This window comes from Salmo trutta, chromosome 5 (assembly GCF_901001165.1).
Source record: "Salmo trutta chromosome 5, fSalTru1.1, whole genome shotgun sequence".
Classification (NCBI taxonomy): domain Eukaryota; kingdom Metazoa; phylum Chordata; class Actinopteri; order Salmoniformes; family Salmonidae; genus Salmo; species Salmo trutta.
In genome coordinates this window covers 40,333,777-40,353,584 of record NC_042961.1, presented here as the reverse complement: position 1 = coordinate 40,353,584, position 19,808 = coordinate 40,333,777, and the positions used below count along the sequence as shown (strand labels likewise).

The 19,808-nt window shown below is 43.8% G+C and overlaps 1 protein-coding gene across 8 annotated transcripts in view; it reads right to left on the bottom strand.

The window, feature by feature from the left end:
- The window catches only part of nrxn2b (neurexin 2b), a 943,005-nt gene extending 926,293 nt beyond the window's left edge, over positions 1-16,712 (bottom strand). For all 8 annotated transcript variants that reach the window (XM_029753594.1, XM_029753600.1, XM_029753598.1 and 5 more), the window contains exon 1: positions 16,556-16,712. The gene's annotated coding sequence lies outside the window, so the exon portion shown is untranslated. The remainder of the gene's footprint in view (positions 1-16,555) is intronic.
- Between the last annotated feature and the right edge of the window lie 3,096 nt (positions 16,713-19,808).

The following is a 19,808-nucleotide window of genomic DNA, read 5'->3' as shown; positions in this document are numbered from 1 at the left end:
TACATTACAAGTTTGCATTTCCTGCTATGCAGGAAAATTCCCAGGAACAAAAGAGTGATCAAATGAATATCCTACGTCTGTAGTGAGTACTAATGATTCAAAGCACTGACCTGCTTTCTACACAGCCTGGGATACACAGGAGACTGACTATAAGACAATGTGTTCATACTACATTATGCATTATGACATGCTGCGTATCCTTTCCGCAGACTCCGCCAGAAGGGTTTAAGCTTAACATCACAATGGCGTGCTAACCCAACCACAGCACAACACTTCCTCGACAGACACAGAAACACACACATGCTACACACACACTGTCTCGACTTTACAGCAAACCTACGGAGCTGCTTTCTTTATCCCGTCAATGATTTAATCAATATTACACATGCCAACTTACTCCCTAGTCTTTCCACAGTCTGAGCTTTCACACACCATTGTCGATCAAACCCATTGGAAAGCCATAACAAATGAATGTATTGTAAGTGGGGTTGAATTGCCACTCACTGAATGCCTCTTTAGCATGTTAAGCTATGATCCAGCATTGGGCTAGAGTTGGGAAAGCTGGCCAAAGAGTGAAGCCAAGAACTGGAGCCAAAAACAATATGCAGACATGTGAAGACGCTAGGCTACAGCTTGAGCCAAAGACGGAATAGGAATATATGGAAGATGAGCACAAGAAAGGGGACATTTTATATGTAGCGCTATATGCTAATGCTACAATGATGTAATGCAGTATATGTACACTGGAAGACAGAATAAATAGCCCGATGCTATTTAGCTGATGTAGATAGCAAGAAATCTGCATGAGCGTGCATGTGTGTGTAAGCAATGGCAAAACAATGTCTGCATATGCTAAGCGTGGATGTGCATACAATTTGATAGTGAGTTCATGGATGTGTGTGTGTGTGTGTGTGTGTGTGTGCTTACATGTGTGTGTGCTTACATGTGTGTGTGTGTGTGTGTGTGTGTGTGTGTGTGTGTGTGTGTGTGTGTGTGTGTGTGTGTGTGTGTGTGTGTGTGTGTGTGTGTGTGTGTGTGTGTGTGTGTGTGTGTGTATCTTCATGTGTATGTAAGCAAGGCCAGTGTATATCGCCTCTCCAGAGGCTTCCTGGGAGCCGGCGGGGTCCTGGATTGATGGACGAGGCCGACAGCCGTTAAATATTCCTAGATTTACACTTGGACTGATGAAGCGATCATCTCCCCATCCACAGGCCTGACGTAAATCCAGCCGGCCCCGCAGCAGCCTGACAATAGCAGGACAGCTTGCCTGCCTGGCTGGGAGAGGAGGAGAGGGAGGGAATAAACACAGGATGAGTGGAGGAAGAGAGGACTGGAGTAGAGCTGGGCAGGAGGCCAATGGGACAGAGAGAGGAAATAAAACGAATATTTCTTAATCTTATCATTATACGTTGTCAAGGTGTCCAGCACTACCGGGTGCCATGTATGACACAGAAACACACATACTATACACACACCTATGCACCCCACACACAAATGCACAGATAAATAAATGCACACAGAAATCGATGATGACAATGGTTTGCTTGTGGGAACACACACACACACACACACACACACACACACACACACACACACACCCTCCACTCGCCCTCATCTCCCCACTAAGAATGAGCAGTGTTCCATCATAATGCAGCATGCCTGAAACAATATGCCATAAGGCTTCTGTTAATTCAATTAGAGTCTTTACATTCCAATGGGCAGCAGCTCTGTGACAAGCATCATCCCCTCTGAAGTAAACAAAGAAAGTAAATGCGTCTTGTTCAATGCCTGCAGGACTCCATTCCCTGTATATTATCCAATTGTAAATCCACAAATCCACTGACAGATGTAGGATCTTAATTTGATCACCCTATTGTAGGCGAACTTTCCCGCAATGCAGGAAATGTAAAACTTGCAGTGTATTTCAGGTTTAAAGCACCAATCCTTAGTCGAAACATTAACAAAGCGTATGCCCCGCCCCTGTTTCGGTAAAAAGCTGAGGATGGGTCTGGAGAAATGTAAGCACTCTCAAATCTATCCATGATATCAAAATGATAGTTTTAACCATGTTTTGAGGTCATATACGGTTTGTTTCCAGTTGCGCTGTTTATAAACAAGCTTATATTTTGGGTTCTGATGGAGTATAACAGTATAATGGAGTATAACAGTATAATGGAGCATAACAGTATAATGGAGTATAACAGTATAATGGAGTATACCAGTATAATGGAGTATAACAGTATAATGGAGTATAACAGTATAATGGAGTATACCAGTATAATGGAGTATAACAGTATAATGGAGTATAACAGTATAATGGAGTATACCAGTATAATGGAGTATACCAGTATAATGGAGTATACCAGTATAATGGAGTATAACAGTATAATGGAGTATACCAGTATAATGGAGTATACCAGTATAATGGAGTATAACAGTATAATGGAGTATACCAGTATAATGGAGTATACCAGTATAATGGAGTATAACAGTATAATGGAGTATAACAGTATAATGGAGTATACCAGTATAATGGAGTATAACAGTATAATGGAGTATACCAGTATAATGGAGTATACCAGTATAATGGAGTATAACAGTATAATGGAGTATAACAGTATAATGGAGTATAACAGTATAATGGAGTATACCAGTATAATGGAGTATAACAGTATAATGGAGTATACCAGTATAATGGAGTATACCAGTATAATGGAGTATACCAGTATAATGGAGTATACCAGTATAATGGAGTATAACAGTATAATGGAGTATACCAGTATAATGGAGTATACCAGTATAATGGAGTATAACAGTATAATGGAGTATACCAGTATAATGGAGTATAACAGTATAATGGACTATAACAGTATAATGGAGTATAACTAAGCACATGAGGCAGTTGTACATTATATTCTTTCAGAATCAATGGGTACATGTCATTAATTTATCATTCAAACAATGTATCTAGCACCTGCAGATTGCCCCTTTAAAAAAGGATTTAGAAGTAAGTAATTTCCACTTTGAACTGTCAGACTTGATTTCCCCCTTACTAAAACTGTATAAACTCCTACAAAAATCTCCATTAATTATAATCCACATAATAATAAACATTTCTGTTTATGCAGGATTATTTTCTGTAGTAGGAAACTGGCTCAAATTAAGATCTGTCACCCACAATCGCACTCACACACAGACACACATTCTCGCACACTCACACCAAGACACACTCCAACCTATGAGTGTAAGCTGACCCCACACTCACACAAAAGAAACCCAATGAAGCGCAAAGGTAGAAATGATGGCAGCCTTTAATTTGACATCCAGGGGGCCATCACTCTGCTCAATATGTTGTTTGTCCTGGGATGACATCACTGATGGAACACTACGGGGTCCTGAGGGGTAAGACACGGGGCCTCGGGAGGAGAGCTACGCATTAACCCTTCCCTGACAATCACCCCTCGCCCTCTAAATATGACTGGGAGGCCCAAGTCACCCCATGACACTGTTAGTGTACGAGTAGTCACTCCAGCCCAATGAGCGAGTAATGTGTGCGCGCGTGCATTGCCCAAGAAACTGCTCCTCTCCCCCCTTTGTCAGTTTCTCAGTCACGTACCCCTCCGAGCATCACTTCCCATTCGAGGTAAACACGCTGCGGCAACGGATGACATTTCGGTCGTCGACACATTGCGCCCACACGTACACTAGCGAGTCCTTCCACTAACATTCCATTTCATTCTCTATCATATTCTAACACAGGACACTACGGGTCAGTTGCCAAGACACAGAGGAATCCTAGTCCTGGGCTAAACAGCTTCTTATAGAGACTCTCTATTGAGCAAGCTTTTCACTCCGGGACTAGACTTAACGTGTACATGTGACAAACCAGGATCCAGCGCATTGGCTCACTCTACGAAAGCAAACGTGTTTAAAATAGGTTGAATTCTATAGGGCACTAGGACAGTGTCGCATCCAGTGTGCAGTGGAGTGGATCAAAGGCCAAATGCATTTGAAGTCTCTAAACTCTGATGCATTCACAAGACTCGCAGGTATAAAGAAATCCTGTCGGACATAAAACGATTGTCAAGGCGCCTCAATCTAAAATACAGCTCTACTATTTGCTAGAAGCTACAGTACAACTAGTTTTCAGCAGTTTGAGCGTAGCAGTGACCCTATCTTTTATCTCTACTCTACATGCTGCAGGATATATTTAATGGTTATATGGCCCGGCCTCGCCCCATATTTTATGGAGCAGAGAGCACCGTTATCACCGAACTGAACTATGATAACCTGGGTAAGAAGGAGGGGAGGAGAGCAGGGCAGGAGGGGAGGAGGGCAGGGGAGGAGGGGAGGTCTCCCCACAATCTCTGCCTGCCTGCCAGTCTACTGCGGATGAGGTTGACACATCAAACCCCCTCACAGGAAGCAGGCAGGCAGAGAGCAGAGCAGGGGCAGTAAACAGCAACATGTTTAGCATTTAACTCCAGTCTGGGGGGGGGGGGGGGGCGTTCACACGATTTCTGTGGGTGGATGTGTTTGTGGATGCCCTCTCCCTCTACCCTGCTTTTTTAATCATTCTTTCTCTAATATTCCCCTATTTCTCTCTCGGTGGATACCCACTCTGGCTCTCTTTTTCTTTCATCCTATCTTCCTTCGCTCTGTCGCTCTCCCTATGTGTCTTGCTCTTTCTCCCTCCCTCGCTCTGTGTGGGGGATGCTCCCCTCTGGGCTTGCTGTTCTCTGACGCAGCGCTGCAGCATATGAATGAGGGATGGGTTGTAAAGGCAGAGCAGAGCCAGCCAGGGGAACCACATGGGGGGGGGGGAACCACAGCGGGGGTGACCTTAGGTCACCTAATGTCAAACCTCAGGGTGCCCCTCACCCCCCTCTTTTCATCATGACTTTGTTTAGGGAAAGGGGGATACCTAGTCAGTTGTCCAACTGAATGTATTCAACTGAAATGTGTCTTCCACATTTAACCCAACCCCTCTGAATCAGAGAGGTGCGGGGGGCTGCCATAATCGACATCCACGTCTTCGGCGCCCGGGGAACAGTGGGTTAACTGCCTTGCTCAGGGGCAGAACGACCGATGTTTACCTTGTCAGCTCAGGGGATTCGATCCAGCAACCTTCCAGTGACTCTAACCACTAGGGTACCAATGCTCTAACCACTAGGGTACCAATGCTCTAACCACTAGGGTACCAATGCTCTAACCACTAGGGTACCTGCCGTCCTGTTTAGTGGGGAAGAGGGTGAACGCTCTGCTCCTCTACCTCCTCCCCCCTCCTAGAATTAGCCTCTCCCCTGCCTGTCATGACAGACATGACACATCATTGTGGTTAGTGGGGGTGTGAGGGAAATCAAATGTTCTCCTCTTCTTCCAGCTCCTCCTCTATTCCTCCATCCCTCCTCCTCCTCCACCTCTTACTCTCCTAGACCTGATCTCTCCCTCCCTCCCTCTTGCCCTGCCTGCTGAGTCACATGTCAACCTTGATTAAAAGCCTTCCTCGCCCGACCTCCTTTCCCCCCCACGCCACCCACCTTCCGCCCTCCACAAATCGGCAGGTCAGGAGCAACTCTATCCCAGTGAGCTCACGACCTTGGCGGGGACAACACACACACACAGACTTGTACTCACACACACACACACATAGACACACAAACGACTCACCAGGGCCATCTGTAGGAGTGTGAAAGGCATCAGCTGCCACTTCAGCAGACTGTGATTACTCTTTGCCAGGTCACAGGTGCTGCCCAGGGATTTCACGCCCATGCCGCCATGCCACCATGCCACCATGCCATTCTCTAGCTCACCGTGCTACAACCTCATAACAGCCTGGCATGGAATACTTTGAATAACAATAATCGGGGGGGAAATTGTACCCATGACATTTTCTTGGTAAGGGCATGTGGTAAAGAAAAAGTCAGGGTCCTGGCTATGAAGTCTACTTTACAGTGAATTAATATAATTCAAGGGTGTGCATCTTCCCTTTCAATGGCGATTCGAAATTACAGTCATATTAAACATTATAGGGCCCAGTTTGTCCCGGTCAGGTCAAGCAGTCAACAAAAAGGTCTTGGCAATGATGTCAGATTTACAAAAGGAAGGTTATTTTTAACAACATCATATAGGCTGGTTAATTCACATAATACATTCAGTTTACACCCCAGGGATACTTTCGAAGCAGTTTACCTGATGTGAAACTCAATGGCATTGTATGTACACGCAATCAGGAGAATTACACTAAAAAAACGAGGATTTTGATCATCTTTAACAGAACACCAAAACACCACATTACACTTCCACCGCGCCTGATCTGATCCCAGTATTAGCATGTCTCGCCCTAAGCCCTTATTTTGGCTGATCGCAAGTCTGAGTTGATTAAAAAGCAGTGTGCGGAAGAAAATGCTACTCGGTCACCGTGTGTGTGCATTCCTGCTTGTGTGTGTGTGTGTGTGTGTGTGTGTGTGTGTGTGTGTGTGTGTGTGTGTGTGTGTGTGTGTGTGTGTGTGTGTGCGTGCGTGCGTGTGTTTACGTGTCTGCTAAATCAGTCATCATCACAGCAGCACGTCCTCTCCCCAGGCCGTAAACCCCACCACTGGCTTTACACAGGTCAATCATTAATACTGTCTCCTGCTGCCTCCTCCGTGTTGGCCCTGGGAGCCAACCCGTCCACCCGCACTTAATGGATGCTTACCTTCAAAGACCTCAGTTTCTCCCTCCGTAACAACAGAGAGTAAAACTCGGAGTGAGGAATAGAGATGGAGAAGGAGAGGTAGAAGAAGGGAGGGAGGGGGCGCTGGGAGGGAGGGGGGGGCCCTGCATCAACTCACCTATAGAACAATAGAAAGTTTGCACACAAAGACACACACAGAGACACACACACACAGAGACACACACACAGCAGCTGCATCACAGCTCTAATCCATCATACACTCCCGTCGGTGGAGCTGAGGTGCTGAAAGCACAAACTCCCTGCTCTGATCTGGGTTAGGAGAGAAGAGTTGGAGTAGGGAGCTGTCCAAGGTGCTGAAATCAGAGGCGCTATTAAACTAAAACCACAGCACAGCAAGAGCTGTCCATATATGTGTGGTGCTGAATTTGTAATATTGTCCTTCCTGGACTAGGAGAGTGTATTTGGGAAGGGAAGCTGTCCATGGTGCTGAAATCACTGGGGGCAGTAAACTGAAGTCACGGCAGGAATTGTCCATATATGTTCGGTGCTGAAATAGTACAAATGGACCAGAAAGGAAGTGTTTGTGGTGAGGCTCTGTCCATGGTGCTGAATTTAGAAATTATAGTCCCAGTCTTTTATTTATTTATTTAACCTTTATTTAACTAGGCAAGTCAGATTAGAACAAATTCTTATTTACAATGATGGCCTACCAAAAGGCAAAAGGCCTGCTACGGGGATGGGGGCTGGGATTAAAAGGACAAAACACACATCATGACAAGAGAGACAACACAACACTACATAAAGAGAGACCTAAAACAACAACATAGCATGGCAGCAACACATGACAACACAGCACATTAGCAACACAACATGACAACAACATGGTAGCAACAGAACATGGCAGCAGCACAACATGGTAGCAGCACAAAACAAAATAACTTTTAACAAAGCACATCTGTTAATTGAAATGCATTCCAGGTGACTACCTCATGAAGCTGGTTGAGAGAATACCAAGAGTGTGCAAAGCTGTCATCAAGGCAAAGGGTAGCTATTTTGATGAATTTCAAATATAAAATATATTTTGATTTGTTTAACACTTTTTTGTTTACTACACGATTCCATAAGTGTTATTTCATAGTTTTGATGTCTTTACGATTATTCTACAATGTAGAAAATAAAGAAAAACCCTTTAATGTGTAGGTGTGTCTAAACTTTTGTACATAAAGACATGCTTGCACACACAAGCAGAGCCACGCATGACACAACACTATCTTTCCCCTCCATCTGTCCATCAATGTTGTTCTCCTTCATCCCTCTCCTTCGTCCCTCACTGAATGAGTCCTTTGCGGTATAATTCTGAATGGGTATTTGTGGAGAGTGGTGCATGGGTGAGAGGAAGAGTAGAAAACTACTACAACACACACACACACACACACACACACACACACACACACACACACACACACACACACACACACACACACACACGCACACACACAGTTTCCACTGGACCATAATCTGAAACCAAAGATATGCCGAGCAAGACGTGCATTACCTACTACTACTGTCACTGTTATAGAAAACATGCAGTCCCATGTGCCATATGGAAAACGCCATATCATTAGAGCCATGATTAATGAAGCAAGACGCCGACAGCAGTCCAACACGACGGTAACTATTAATAATTTATGACTTACACTCAAATGTGTTGAGGCAAACCACCAGGGACTACTAACGTTAAGCCAGAAGACTGCAGGCAGCTTACACACAATCAACCGAAACCGTTCCAGGGAGGTTCGCTCGGGAAACAAAGACCAACCAGCAAGAAACAGAGATACAGTAGAATCAACAAAGAGCAAGATGAAAAGGTCTGAACAATACTGTTTCTCCCTCCATTGACTTTTTTTCCGTTGCCATGAGGGAGCTAGCCAAGTCTTGAAGATTTATGTTTGGCAACAGAATCACAGGGTTACACACAGAGCAGTGAGTAACTAGAACAATCTGCCGGTCTTGCAGATCCTACCCAGTCCAGGAGCCTTGGAGAAAATTGCTTGGCAAGAGCCTTGAATCGATAAGCCTTCCGAAAAAGTTTGATCGGCTTGGGAGGAGCTGACCATTCTCTCCACAACATCTGTATTTACACGTTGTGTGTCTGTGTCTGTGCGTGAGTGCATGTGTGTTTCCGAATACACGTGCGTGAAATAGCATGAGAAGTAGAGGGGACAGAGATCTTGATGAGACTGGCCCGTACCAGCAAAGGGAGAGAGGGGGAGACAGAGTGCAACAGGGGAAGAGAGAGAAGGAGAGAGGGGGAGACAGAGTGCAACAGGGGAAGAGGCAGAGGGAGATAAGGGGAGACAGAGTGCAACAGGGGAAGAGAGAGAGGGGAGACAGAGTGCAACAGGGGAAGCACTAGTATTTATAGAGTCCTAGAGAGGAGAGCTGTCAGATCGGGCACTGATCTAGAGCCTGGGCAAAGGAACCATCTGTGGTGTGCGCGCGTACACACACACACACGCACGCACACACGCATACACACACACACACACACACACCATAAACATCTAGACACACATTTGCACCACAAACATCTACACACACACATAACTGGAGTGTTATTCTGGGTCCTTACCAGGGAGCAGAAGCACAAGCCAACACCATGCCAGTTCACACATCGGGCCAAATGTTGAATCACAGCAGATTGAAGAGGGAGAAAACTGCTGATAAATATGGACTCTGCCATTGGGAAATGAATGGAATATGGACTCGGATCACAATATGTGCTAAAACCCTATTACCAACTGCTGATAAGAGAGACACGGGTCCCCAAAAAATGGTGATCCCTGATAATCAATCTCTGGATGGAGTTTGAGGCTTGGAGAGGGTTGTGGGAATGTTTGGGGGACGTTGTGTTGATGAGAAACACCATCGAGAGTTATTATGAGGAGATCAGGTGTGGACTGTTAAGATACAGTGGTAGTAGGTACAGTACATGTCATGGATGCACTTCTGTGATCCCTTATGTATATTCAGAGCTCGGGCTTATTTCACTAATGCAAGGCATTGAAAAGTACATAACGCTGGAATATTGAGTGAGATTGGATCCCAAATAATGAATAAACCCCCAAGTACTTCAGATTGGAGTAAGTCAGAAACGTTCTAAACCGATCAGACTGGATTGTTATTGAAATGGCGTGGCGGGGGAGATGAGGAGCGGAGGAAAGGAGGGAGGGAGAGCTGTGACTCGTCTTTTGAGTTACCTCGCTCTCTGGTAGAAGCCTCTGACACATCCCGACCGATCACGTCTCGGCTTTTTCCCTTCAAGACCACAGAGCACAGAGTGCCCGGGCGGGCAGAACATGGACTACTATGACACAGCCTCAATCGCCCCCGACGACCAAAATAAAAACAACACTGGGGCCGCCATTAGAGAAACTCAGAACAACAGAAAGTGACAGTAAGACGGGTCATCATGCCCCCTGTCAGAAGAGTTTTACTTAAAAAAAAGTATTATATATATATATATATATATATATATACACACAGCAATTCGAGGACATTCAATTGATTTTAATTCTGATTTTCAAAACTCTTTCGTGGCCAAGACAGCAAGTCACCACTTATCCATTTATACACCTAATCTCACCTGACTCATCACAAAGGCGAGGGGATGCAGATAATTGCATGACCTCACTCGTTCATCCAATGTCCAATGGTTGTGTGGTCTGTGAATGGGTGTCATACCTGCCTGTGTTATACTATGCTCCCTTGTCATCTCCAATCAGAAATCCAGCAGTATCTATGATGGGCTGGTGCTGATTAAGGCACGCTCTTTGCACAAACCCAATAGAGGCCATCGTCGCCCCACTGGCCCATTCTAAGAGGCCCCATTGTGGCTGGTGAGCACCTCACCCTCTCCTGAAGAGGACCCTTTGTGCTTCTCAAATAGGCTTCCCTTGCAGCCGCCTGAAGGGGAAAAAAAAGTGCAAGTGCCGCTCTCTCTGATATTGTGCCACACAACCAGTGCGTATCTCAACCACTATCGCCCTCCTCAACCCCAGGCCACCTTTCTCTTTCTTCCCGAGTGTGAGGACAATCTCGACCTCATTTCGTCCAATGAATAGCATGGAAAGGTACGGGTGAATTCTAGGATTGAGCTTTACTGTGAGCCGATCTCTCTCGCTGTCTCACAAGGGCATTTTCTGGGTGAAGGGAACAACCTATGTGTTCCTTCTTTTCTTCCGTCAGAATGATTTTGTGAAGGTGTACACAGGAGCAGATGACTGAGGAGACAGAGAGAAGGGACTGGCTGAGGGAACAAAGAGAAAGTGTATCGTGTCCTTGGCTGAAACGCTCCATCTCGGAGATGAGTCATGTACAAGTCACTGCTAAGAAATAAACGATCACCGTGATTTAGACTGACGATTGTGAACTTTTCCCTGTTCCCTCCGAACTTCCAGGTCCGTCTTTCCAACTTTTAAGAGGATCCATTTTACAGTGAAGGATTGATGGCTTCTTTTAGCTCTGACGACATTGGCATGGATTCAAGGCTGTGTCCGAGGCTCTGTCACTCCTAAGTAGGCAGCTATCAATATCAGAAAAATTGAGTAGAGTACAACTCTATTGATATTGAACGTCACCGACTGGAATGGATGCAAATCTACTACTCGACTGCCTCTCTTCCAATACACACTGCTCCCAGTACCTAATGTACACAGTACACAACAGACAGTACACAATGCTTCCTTACGACCATAACCCTTTCCATTCAGCAACAATTAACATATTCCATTGGCTCCTCCTGTTGAAGTGATTCGTTGGAAATGAGCACTGAAGACAATTGACTGATCTTTCCAAGCATGGGGCAGATTAGCTTGTGAACTCCTATAAGGTGTGGTGTGTTAGCATTGGTATCGGATTACTGACCCCCTCTACAGCTAACAGTGCTAACAGTTGATAAGGGGTTTATTATATTCTGACCTCTAAATCCTCATTATGTAACACGTTCCAGTGGCGCATTATGGGCCAAATGGGATCTATTACCTGCCTGCTCTAAACCCTTTAACCACAGTGCGTGAAGACATATTTTTACCACTGTGTCTCAAAAAAAGGTAATGTCCCCCAGGGCGGTGGCAAACCTAATAAATCATCAACGGAGCGCTTACGTCATTCTGTTTGCCCAACAGATGCCCTTCCGTAGGCAAGGCGAGGTGGAGTATTTTTAAACCAGAGAAAGCAGCTGTCTTTTGTACTGGAGTAATTTAGGTTAAATAGCTCGCTGGAGGGTGCTAACGCGATGCGTCACACCTGAAACGCAAAACCCCAAACAACCCAGGTCTGGTGAGTTCTAAAGATCTGTGGTATTATGACAGCAGAAAGTGGAGGAGAAGGAGGAGGGAGAGGAGGATAAAAGCACGTAGCCTCCATCTTGTCTTTATTATTTATATATCTTTATGCAAGTAGTGTATATCAAATGTGGCTTTCGCTACAGGTAAATTAGTTCATTGGCTATGCGTTGCTGTTTTGGTGGATAACTCCGAAATGAAAAGGTTTTTACTTCATTCGACTACTCAGAAGAAGAAAAAAACGCGCATGCACGATTAAACCATACTTGTGAAATCCAGTGAATGAATTACGACCGAATCTTGGTCGAATTATAGATGTTTTTTCTCTTTCCGTTTATACGGTACAGGGGCTTTTCAACTGCAGTCCCTTTGGTGTATCAATTAGAAGACCAAAGGCAAACTCTGAGAATATCACTTTGTCATTCATCCACCAAATCCTGGAAAGAACTTCAAAATGTAACATCCCAAAAAAGCCCCCAAACCCAACTGCCTGCCATTATTCCATGTGGCATTAATCCTTCCAAGCCTACCAGTCAATCTCAACCAGCACATCCAGAGGGAAGGTACCAATCAGATCAATCAAAACTCCACTCCATATTCTCTCTTTCAAGGATCCAGCCAATCAGTGTGGAAGACAGTGAGGGGTCTTGGAGTACATTGCTACATCATAGGGCCTTCTCCATCAGAGGCCTCCCATAACTCCCTCTGCTCTGCTTAAATCAAGCCATTGACTGAGACTGAGGCTGGAGCAGACAGAGCGGGCAGGCAGGGCACGTCTCCCCTCATCACAGACACATAGACATAAATGAGGGAATGGAGTGTGGAGGTGGGTGGAAAGAGGGTCCTTGTATTTCCGCACCATCCCCTTATCTTTGCGACTGAAAGTGTCTGCTTGTCTGCCTCGTACCTCCCCCTCAGCACATCTGCTCATTCCTTCATTGGATGGAGGGATTGATGGAGGGATGAAAGAGTAGGAGTAGGAGTAGAGAGTTAATGAGGCAGATTGCTCTCGTCGCTGCGGTGTTAGGGATTACAGGGAGATTACCGTGTCTGATTCTCCCTCTCTCGTTCCCCGCGTTCCTCCTCTCTCTCTCTCTCGCTTTCTTCCTTCCTTTCTCTCCCCCTCTCTCCTTTAATTCCTCCCTGACAGTGATGAACCAGAACAGGAGGTCATGCCCGTGTCAGCCTAGCGATGGCCTAGCGACGGGACACGTCTCAAACGAGGTGAGTGAGAGGCACCCCTGATGTCTGTGTCAGGGAAAATGGCAGCTATTCAGAACACAGTGGATAGGATTTCTGAGGCCTCGTGTCTGACATTTTGCTTTATGAACCTCTCCACTACAGTAGAATACCAACAAAGTATGCTGAAATGAATCACGTGGTTGACATTTTAGAGATGATGCCCCTCTCTTGCCCATTATCAAACCAGAATAGAGAAGAATAGAATGAGATACAATAGAATACAACACAATGCAATACAACACAATAGGACTTATAGGTTGTGGGCCTACTTCCTCGAGGTACATGAATAAGTCCGATTTTCAAAAAGCCTAATTTAGAGGCTACCCAATGTACCAATGCATGCTGATTGCAGAGGCCTTTAAACGAGGCTAATTATTTGAGTTCAAACACTGGCAGATTTGTATGGCCTTTTGTACTCAGGAAAGCTGCATGTCAGTGGATAAGAGCAAGCAAAGCTAGGCAGGAGACCTTAAAATCCATTTTTGCACTCACAGAATAACAAATGGTGAAAAGGTCTGGAACAATTATTCAAATCGGCGGGAATTTGCAATTATTATAAGTCATCTCAACCCACAATAGCAATGTTAAGCACCCTCCATAAAGCACAGTGAGTAAAACAATGGGGAGAAAGTGTGCACATGGGCCCTACAGTTCATCTTCTGTTGGCAGCACCACAGTGTTAAATATGTAGGCATATTAGAAGAGATGCTAATTAGGGGCTATTAATTGACTATTCACTCACTGTCAGTCAAAACCGCTTTAGAGGACACAGAAGTCAATAGCATGGTCTGAATGCCCTAAAAGAGCACTCCAAATCAATAGCTTGTGACACACGAGATCACATTTCAAATGGTTGAATTCATTTTATTGGTTGCATTTCCCTTTAACACAATGGTGAGAGGAGCTGGTCATGCAAGTGATTCCTAGAATATTGTTTCAACTTGGTCAGGGCCCTAGCTAAAATCAACCTCTCTGAATAACATCCCAAACTGAAATAGATAGTAAAAAGAATAGAATAAGTACATCATATAATATAATATAAAATAATAGATCTGAGGAGTGGTATATAGGATGCAACTGGCTATAAAACTGCAATAGATGCCCTCACTGCAGAAAGGCCATCATTACCAATAATTTGTCCCAGGGGTCCGGATTTGAATTAGAAGCCTGTTCGATAAGCGATATACACTACCTGGCTTTTATGTGTCGTCAATCAACTCTAAGCCTCCAGCCTACCCCTGGCTATCCCCTATGTAGCACTATTGTTCATGTAAAGGTAACCATTAACTGTCGTTGAACACAGTATTTTCCTCTTTCTGATATTGGCAGGGATGGGCAACTTTTTTTTTAGGAACTCAGTCGGGGTCTCAACTTACGTTTGAATAGTAGAATACACAAGGTGCATTTGTTTGTGCATCAGACGTTTCTCTTGTTATGGCCGTCACTGACAGTCACTCAATTAGCTCATGTCAGTAAGTTAGTCTTGCGGCCAGCTATTTAAACTTGTTGTAATCATGGTCGAATTACCGACCAGGGGTCCCCATTGATTGTGTTAGTCACTCTCACTCAGATATGATATTCAAAACGGCAAACATTTCTCTCCACGCTATAGCAAATTGTGTTCGCTGTCAAAGTGTTACCTGAACTAAAATTGTTCATTTGGCCCAAACTTAAAATAAGGTTAAGGACACCCACAGTGATTTTAACATACAATGTTTTAAACTTACATATTTAAGACACATTGATGACATTGTGCCTGTTCATTTATACAACGTCATCAAATATGCAAGTTGAAAAATGGTAAAAGCACTGTGGGTGTCCCTAACCTTCTTCTTTCCTAAGTATTTTCAAGTTGGATCTAAGTTTTGGCCAACAAAACATGTTAAGTTCAGCTAACACTTTTACAGTGTAGAATTGCAGGAATTTGGCAGTAAACTTCTCTCCGGTAGCTCCCACCATGATCAAAGATGACCGTCCCTGCCCTAGACGGTTACGCACCCCAGTGGGCTAAGGTATAGCGGCATGGTGGAAGGCATTTCAGTCGCATTTGCACATATAATGACACTCTCTCACATATGCGCATTTGTCATTGAAAAATGCAAACCATGCTATAATTATGTCATCTTATATATATATATCTGTTTGTAAGAAAATGCAACTATAAGGCAATAGTGTTGGATCTTTATCTTTTGCTGCCAGAATTGTAACGCAATGGTTCAGAGACCAGAGAATGCGTGGTCTCCAGTGGCCTGATTGAAGGTGTTATGAACCTATTAAAGACTTAAAAGATAATTGTAAAGAGCCAATGAAAACGAATTTAATGAAGCCCATGTTTTGAACTTCAATCTTTCTGTCCTGAGCACCCAAATCGAGCCTTCAGTAAATCAAACCAATAAACGCTTCCTTTCAACGATTTGGAAAAGGTTATAAGGAGAATAGACTGAGAAGAATATGGATGAAGTATTATTATTGTCTCATTCACTGCAACAAGAAACATATGACTATGTTTCTGAACTTGGGCCGATACAGCAGCCTTCTGTGGATGTAGGCTAAAGACAGACTGGGCAATAAAAAGACGCACGCGTCTCACAATTGATTCTCGGATCATCACATGTAATATTTCAACCGTAAGTTGTATACATTTTCACAGTAATCACATTCCTCACATTTTTTTTTCTGACCATGTGAACGTTTCAACTCACTCGCCTGTGTTTATTTTTTTCATCTTCGGGAATGTAGCCTACTGCAAACTCAAGACCCCGCGGCGATGGTCAAAAAATGCAAGTGCGAGACATGTTCCCTCCGCCCAATTCCCGTCGGCCACACCAGCAATATGCACGTTTAAAAAAGCTATTAGCAATGTGGAAAATCTCTTAAGATACAGCGCGACAAATTCTGAACCCAGAAAAAAAAACAGCGGTCTGCCCGTTTAGGATATGTTTTATCCCAAAGGACACCGCTGCCAGGTCCGTCTAATCCCCTCCACAATATTGACCCATTAAGCATTATTCCACCTACAGTCACGTATACATTCTGTTCAAAGGAAACGGCGTCTTATCATGACGACAACTTTCTAGCCTCTCTTTCAATACAAAACATTATTTCAGAACGTCAGTCGACAGCAAAAAGGTCCATAGTCTGACATAACCATGCTCTGATGTTTGCCACACTGTCGGAACATCCAAATCCTGCTTCCAGCACAGCAGCACTATCAGACAACGCAGACGCAAAGGAATTGTGACCACAGCTAAATGTATTGTAAAAAATAAAATAAACAAATAAAAGTCCTTACTTGTGTCTTTCTGAAATCCTTCCCGATAACTCTCCAGACTTCAACGGTGTAATATTCCTGGATGTGCCGCTTATTTTGTTATCCAGTGCGTGAAGCAGATCAGAATGCCGTTTTTTCTTCTCCAGCTAGCAGATGCGAAATGAGCCAGCCCAGCCGTTCCACCTGCAACCGTGGAATAGAAGAGACAGCATCAGCACCGCACTGGAGCCCGCCCACCGCGACACGCCCGGCTCCAGCTAGTCTACTTCCAACCAAGGCAAGGGAGGAGTTGGAGAAATAGCCCCTTCAGTTTTTCATGGCTACGTTTACCCAGGCAGACCAATTCTGATCTTTTTTTCCCACTAATTAGTCTTTTCAACAATCAGATCAGCTCTGACGAAGATCTGATGTGGAAAAGATCTGATTTGATTGGTCAAAAGATCAGAATTGGGCTGTCTGTGTAAACGTAGCTCTGGTTATGCGGATAAGATCATACTAACTGTGAACATTGATGTTTGTGAAAGAGCTAGCCTATGTACCTTACTTCAAGTGTTAAAACAATGACTGAGAATAAGGTTCCAAAATGTTAAAACTTCATATATTGTCAGCTAAAAACAGTGGCTGCCCCATGAAAGACATTCAACTGACACACGACCTACTGGCACACCTAGCCTATTTAAAACGGCAGGTGACCAAATCATTTAATTAAAATGAACAAACTCAACAGCAATGGGCTTGTTAAATTCCCATAAATGGTAAGCTGTTTAGTTGATTGTTTTAGGAATATGAGGGTACTTAAATACAGCCCTGAAAAAAATGGAAGAAATAAGAAATAAATAGTTTTTGTATAATACGTTGAGCTGGAGAAGAAATTTGTCAGACAAAAATCGATATATTCAATGTCGAGGCCCTTTATGTGAAAGAATAAACATGTGGGGCGGTCTTAGAGAGAGAGAGAGAGCGAGAGAGAGAGAGAAAGATGATAGAGAATGTTTTTTTTTTCTTTAACAAGACAACTGACAGCAACAGGCAGAATTACAATGGACACTGTAAAGATAATACACTAAAACACTGTAAACAAATGGCAGGTCATAACCAATTCATGAAAATAGATGAAAGTAATTCATGTTCATCAACTTGCTTGAGCAGAGCTGTTGGGCAGTCCTGGTAAAATTTGAATCAGAACTCGTTAGCCAGCTTGTTAGCTAAACAGCCCAACAAGCAGACCTGCCGTCAGAGTCCTGCATCTTAATGAGTCAAGATTTCAGGTTGTATGTGGTCAAAACTCAGACATATCAAAAATGTCAAGTTAAATAAAGAAATTGCCAGAAAACTCTTTCTCAAGTGCTAGCTCTCTCTCTCTCTCTCTCTACCTCTCTCTACCTCTCTCTCTCTCTCTCTCTCTCTCTCTACCTCTCTCTACCTCTCTCTCTCTCTCTCTCTCTCTCTCTCTCTCTCTACCTCTCTCTACCTCTCTCTACCTCTCTCTACTTCTCTCTACCTCTCTCTACCTCTCTCTACCTCTACCTCTCTCACACACACACACACACACACACACACACACACACACACACACACACACACACACACACACACACACACACACACACACACACACACACACACACACACACACACACACATACACGCATACACACACACACACACACACATACTGTACACACACATAATGCCACTGACAGACATGAGCTGGGGCTACAGCTCATTAGAAGGCTAGAGCTCTAACAGCCACCCAGCCTGCTCCGGATCTGGTCTGTTCTGGTCTGCTCCGGTCTGGTCTTCATGTGAGTTTGACTGTGATTCACTAGTATCCCAAATTGTTACAGCTGATGACTTTCTCGACGCTTTGTATCTCCCCATTAACCTTTTCCTGTCATAGCTGTAAGAGTGTGTGTCTGTATAAAGCTATACAGCAATAACGGTGGATGATGAACTTTTGCTATGGAACTGAAAGAGCAATGGACTCAGACCAGAGGGAAATATGAACTGAAGTTATCTATTTTGTAATGTTATTCTGTCTAATAACATGACCGGATAAATAAATAGCTTTTGCAAGTCAAAGAAGTCTAATTCAGAGGCCTGCACCTCTGATAGAGAAATCCGACCCTCAGTCAATAAAGCTAGAGGGAGAGTATCAATCACTTTTATTTAGTGTAATTGGCAGGCGCAGACATAGAAAAGTTCATCAGAATATCACCCAGGGCTGATCATGGCTCTATAAGAGGGGAAGTAAGATGAGGTTTTCCACAGATCCCAAGGTCACTAAGGAAAGATTGCCAGGCATAAGAAGGATTATTGGTTGAAAGAAACTGCAAAGCTCAGTATGGGTAAAGATGTTGGTGTAAGGACTACTTCTATATTCAACATGTTCTTGTGTGTATTATAAATTCCTTTACGGTTTATTCTGCAGCCATATGCTGTAGGACATTTGAGAATACATACACAGAAAAAAAGAATACTTCAAATGCATAAAAGGAAGCAGGCTATTGAAGGATATTCATAAAGGGTACGTAGAACTCTCGTGGTGGTTGTATTTTGCCCAAACCTTATGTGGAGAAATATCTCAGATCAGATATTACATTTCAATAGAAGCAAAGGTGAACTCCAAATTCGAATCTCTTTGGAATCCATTTGGGCATTCAGATACACTTTCCCCTTTAAAACGCCATCAGTGTAACTGATACCAAATGCACATTTTCCGGCATTGTGATTTAATATTCTCAACGTCAAAAGGTTTTGTTGATTTGATAAGCTTTCACTCACGAGTAATTTCATTTCATTGTTGGGGGCCCCATTTCTTTTCCTACCAGTTGCATTAATTAAAATGAATTGAATTGAAATGTTTCGTTCCGAGCCTTCTCTGCAGTGGGCCTATCCAGTCTTGCTCATCCCTAAAATGGAACAAATAAACTGTGCAGTGTAATCAAACAAAAAAAAAGCAAGGCATTGCTAAGCCATCCTTCCTATTTATTATTATTGTGATTATAATATCATCCTCCCATCCATATTTTCATATGATTAGCTTGACATATTAGGAGCTCAGTGGGCTCTGTGCGCCGGCTGATTGGCTTGCTTTGGATTTGACGCTTGTTCTTCACAAAGACAATGCCTTCATTAGCTTATTTGCACTGAGGATGTATTTATTACGAATCCTGATTCATATTATTAATTCAAATCGGATGAATCCTACTTATTCATGCGCGTTCATCCTACAGAAAGGGTGTGGAGTGAGATGGAGAGGACTGCCCAAAGT